This window comes from Lissotriton vulgaris, chromosome 1_1, assembly GCF_964263255.1.
Source record: "Lissotriton vulgaris chromosome 1_1, aLisVul1.2, whole genome shotgun sequence".
NCBI classification, from domain to species: domain Eukaryota; kingdom Metazoa; phylum Chordata; class Amphibia; order Caudata; family Salamandridae; genus Lissotriton; species Lissotriton vulgaris.
Genome location: NC_141685.1, coordinates 705,944,680 through 705,950,109, shown reverse-complemented (window position 1 = coordinate 705,950,109; position 5,430 = coordinate 705,944,680).

The following is a 5,430-nucleotide window of genomic DNA, read 5'->3' as shown; positions in this document are numbered from 1 at the left end:
GTGCTGTATCTGGCCAGCTGCGTTGCAGAGTCAAAATCACCCGCTGGGTCCCCAGGACGCCTCAACTGCAAAGTGTCCACATGTGGGCAGGTCTGAAACCTCAGAAACAGTGGCCTTTGGTTCCTCTGTGAAAGTTCACAGACTGCAGCTGCAGCGGCACTGTTCAGATGCGGGTGCAGTGGGTTAGAGTGCTCCAGTACCCTGGAAAAAGTATCTGCCACATGGTGCCCTTGTTTACTCTTTCCATTTCGGGAGGCGGGTCCCTCCAGCGCGTCTCGGGCCGGCGCGCAAAATATGCCACACAGGATTCAAACCGAAGGAAGAATCGGAGGGACACAGCGGGGAGCCAGGTAGGTGGTTTATTTCTCAAACAGCTTCAGCATGACGCGTTTCGTCATAAGTGACTTTCTCAAATGCCTGCCAACATCACAGCTTCACGCCAGTACACAGCTAATAAACACCCAATTGTTCTACCATTGGTGGTTGTCCCTGGGGGCAGGATTAGAGTCTCACCGAATGCTGTAGCCGCGTCGGCAGACTACAGATCCCAGCATGCACCTCTCACTGCATGCTGGATGAGGCAGTCCTCTCGTGTCACAGTGTCCATCTTTGGGATCCAGGGAAAAATCAGGAACGTGGTGCTGTGTTCTGGCCAGCTGCGTTGCAGAGTCAAAATCACCCACTGGGTCCCCAGGACGCCTCAACCGCAAAGTGTCCACATGTGGGCAGGTCTGAAACCTCAGAAACAGTGGCCTTTGGTTCCTCTGTGAAAGTTCACAGACTGCAGCTGCAGCAGCACTGTTCAGATGCGGGTGCGGTTGGTTAGAGTGCTCCAGTACCCTGGAAAAAGTATCTGCCACAAGGTGCCCTTGTTTACTCTTTCCACTTCGTGAGGCGAGTCCCTCCAGCGCGTTTCGGGCCGGCGCGCAAAATATGCCATACAGGATTCAAACCGAAGGAAGAATCGGAGGGACACAGCGGGGAGCCAGGTAGGTGGTTTATTTCTCAAACAGCTTCAGCATGACGCGTTTCGTCATAAGTGACTTTCTCAAATGCCTGCCAAAATCACAGCTTCGTGCCAGTACACAGCTAATAAACTCCCACTTGTTCTACCATTGGTGGTTATCCCTGGGGGCAGGATTAGAGTCTCACAGAATGCTGTAGCGGCGTCAGCAGACTATAGATCCCAGCATGCACCTCTCACTGCATGCTGGATGAGGCGCTCCTCTCGTGTCACAGTGTCCATTTTTGGGATCCAGGGAAAAATCAGGAGCGTGGTGCTGTGTTCTGGCCAGCTGCGTTGCAGAGTCAAAATCACCCGCTGGGTCCCCAGGATGCCTCAACAGCAAAGTGTCCACAAGTGGGCAGGTCTGAAACCTCAGAAACAGTGGCCTTTGGTTCCTCCGTGAAAATTCACAGACTGCAGCTGCAGTGGCACTGTTCAGATGCGGGTGCGGTGGGTTGGAGTGCTCCAGTACCCTGGAAAAAGTATCTGCCACAAGGTGCCCTTGTTTACTCTTTCCACTTCGTGAGGCGGGTCCCTCCAGTGCGTCTCGGGCCGGCGCGCAAAATATGCCACACAGGATTCAAACCGAAGGAAGAGTTGGAGGGACACAGCGGGGAGCCAGGTAGGTGGTTTATTTCTCAAACAGCTTCAGCATGACGCGTTTCGTCATAAGTGACTTTCTCAAATGCCTGCTAACATCACAGCTTCGCGCCAGTACACAGCTAATAAACACCCACTTGTTCTACCATTGGTGGTTGTCCCTGGGGGCAGGATTAGAGTCTCACAGAATGCTGTAGCCGCGTCGGCAGACTACAGATCCCAGCATGCATCTCTCACTGCATGCTGGATGAGGCACTCCTCTCGTATCACAGTGTCCATCTTTGGGATCCAGGGAAAAATCAGGAACGTGGTGCTGTGTTCTGGCCAGCTGCGTTGCAGAGTCAAAATCACCCGCTGGGTCCCCAGGACGCCTCAACCGCAAAGTGTCCACATGTGGGCAGGTCTGAAACCTCAGAAACAGTAGCCTTTGGTTCCTCCGTGAAAGTTCACAGACTGCAGCTGCAGCGGCACTGTTCAGATGCGAGTGCGGTGGGTCAGAGTGCTCCAGTACCCTGGAAAAAGTATCTGCCACAAGGTGCCCTTGTTTACTCTTTCCACTTCGTGAGGCGGAACCCTCCAGCGCGTCTCGGGCCGGTGCACAAAATATGCCACACAGGTTTCAAACCGAAGGAAGAATCGGAGGGACACAGCGGGGAGCCAGGTAGGTGGTTTATTTCTCAAACAGCTTCAGCATGACGCGTTTCGTCATAAGTGACTTTCTCAAATGCCTGCCAACATCACAGCTTCGCGCCAGTACACAGCTAATAAACACCCACTTGTTCTACCATTGGTGGCTGTCCCTGGGGGCAGGATTAGAGTCTCACAGAATGCTGTAGCCGCGTCGGCAGACTACAGATCCCAGCATGCACCTCTCACTGCATGCTGGATGAGGCACTCCTCTCGTGTCACAGTGTCCATCTTTGGGATCCAGGGAAAAATCAGGAACGTGGTGCTGTGTTCTGGCCAGCTGCGTTGCAGAGGCAAAATCACCCGCTGGGTCCCCAGGACGCCTCAACCGCAAAGTGTCTACATGTGGGCAGGTCTGAAACCTCAGAAACAGTGGCCTTTGGTTCATCCGTGAAAGTTCACAGACTGCAGCTGCAGCGGCACTGTTCAGATGCGGGTGCGGTGGGTTTAAGTGCTCCAGTACCCTGGAAAAAGTATCTGCCACAAGGTGCCCTTGTTTACTCTTTCCACTTCGTGAGGGGGGTCCCTCCAGCGCGTCTCGGGCCGGCGCGCAAAATATGCCACACAGGATTCAAACCGAAGGAAGAATCGGAGGGACACAGCGGGGAGCCAGGTAGGTGGTTTATTTCTCAAACAGCTTCAGCATGACGCGTTTTGTCATAAGTGACTTTTTCAACTGCCTGCCAACATCAAAGCTTCGCGCCAGTACACAGCTAATAAACACCCACTTGTTCTACCATTGGTGGTTGTCCCTGGGGGCAGGATTAGAGTCTCACAGAATGCTGTAGCCGCGTCGGCAGACTACAGATCCCAGCATGCACCTCTCACTGCATGCTGGATGAGGCGCTCCTCTCGTGTCACAGTGTCCATCTTTGGGATCCAGGGAAAAATCAGGAACGTGGTGCTGTGTTCTGGCCAGCTGCGTTGCAGAGTCAAAATCACCCGCTGGGTCCCCAGGACGCCTCAACCGCAAAGTGTCCACATGTGGGCAGGTCTGAAACCTCAGAAACAGTGGCCTTTGGTTTCTCCGTGAAAAGTTCACAGACTGCAGCAGCACTGTTTAGATGCGGGTGCGGTGGGTTAGAGTGCTCCAGTACCCTGGAAAAAGTATCTGCCACAAGGTGCCATTGTTTACTCTTTCCACTTCGTGAGGCGGGTCCCTCCAGCGCGTCTCGGGCCGGCGCGCAAAATATGCCACACAGGATTCAAACCGAAGGAAGAATTGGAGGGACACAGCGGGGAGCCAGGTAGGTGGTTTATTTCTCAAACAGCTTCAGCATGACGCGTTTCGTCATAAGTGACTTTCTCAAATGCCTGCTAACATCACAGCTTCGCGCCAGTACACAGCTAATAAACACCCACTTGTTCTACCATTGGTGGTTGTCCCTGGGGGCAGGATTAGAGTCTCAAAGAATGCTATAGCCGCGTCGGCAGACTACAGATCCCAGCATGCATCTCTCACTGCATGCTGGATGAGGCGCTCCTCTCGTGTCACAGTGTCCATCTTTGGGATCCAGGGAAAAATCAGGAACGTGTTGCTGTGTTCTGGCCAGCTGCGTTGCAGAGTCAAAATCACCCGCTGGGTCCCCAGGATGCCTCAACCGCAAAGTGTCCACATGTGGGCAGGTCTGAAACCTCAGAAACAGTAGCCTTTGGTTCCTCCGTGAAAGTTCACAGACTGCAGCTGCAGCGGCACTGTTCAGATGCGGGTGCGGTGGGTCAGAGTGCTCCAGTACCCTGGAAAAAGTATCTGCCACAAGGTGCCCTTGTTTACTCTTTCCACTTCGTGAGGCGGAACCCTCCAGCGCGTCTCGGGCCGGTGCAAAAAATATGCCACACAGGATTCAAACCGAAGGAAGAATCGGAGGGACACAGCGGGGAGCCAGGTAGGTGGTTTATTTCTCAAACAGCCTCAGCATGACACGTTTCGTCATAAGTGACTTTCTCAAATGCCTGCCAACATCACAGCTTCGCGCCAGTACACAGCTAATAAACACCCACTTGTTCTACCATTGGTGGCTGTCCCTGGGGGCAGGATTAGAGTCTCACAGAATGCTGTAGCCACGTCGGCAGACTACAGATCCCAGCATGCATCTCTCACTGCATGCTGGATGAGGCACTCCTCTCGTGTCACAGTGTCCATCTTTGGGATCCAGGGAAAAATCAGGAACGTGGTGCTGTGTTCTGGCCAGCTGCGTTGCAGAGTCAAAATCACCCACTGGGTCCCCAGGACGCCTCAACCGCAAAGTGTCCACATGTGGGCAGGTCTGAAACCTCAGAAACAGTGGCCTTTGGTTCCTCTGTGAAAGTTCACAGACTGCAGCTGCAGCAGCACTGTTCAGATGCGGGTGCGGTTGGTTAGAGTGCTCCAGTACCCTGGAAAAAGTATCTGCCACAAGGTGCCCTTGTTTACTCTTTCCACTTCGTGAGGCGAGTCCCTCCAGCGCGTTTCGGGCCGGCGCGCAAAATATGCCATACAGGATTCAAACCGAAGGAAGAATCGGAGGGACACAGCGGGGAGCCAGGTAGGTGGTTTATTTCTCAAACAGCTTCAGCATGACGCGTTTCGTCATAAGTGACTTTCTCAAATGCCTGCCAAAATCACAGCTTTGTGCCAGTACACAGCTAATAAACTCCCACTTGTTCTACCATTGGTGGTTATCCCTGGGGGCAGGATTAGAGTCTCACAGAATGCTGTAGCGGCGTCAGCAGACTATAGATCCCAGCATGCACCTCTCACTGCATGCTGGATGAGGCGCTCCTCTCGTGTCACAGTGTCCATTTTTGGGATCCAGGGAAAAATCAGGAACGTGGTGCTGTGTTCTGGCCAGCTGCGTTGCATAGTCAAAATCACCTGCTGGGTCCCCAGGATGCCTCAACAGCAAAGTGTCCACAAGTGGGCAGGTCTGAAACCTCAGAAACAGTGGCCTTTGGTTCCTCCGTGAAAATTCACAGACTGCAGCTGCAGTGGCACTGTTCAGATGCGGGTGCGGTGGGTTGGAGTGCTCCAGTACCCTGGAAAAAGTATCTGCCACAAGGTGCCCTTGTTTACTCTTTCCACTTCGTGAGGCGGGTCCCTCCAGTGCGTCTCGGGCCGGCGCGCAAAATATTCCACACAGGATTCAAACCGAAGGAAG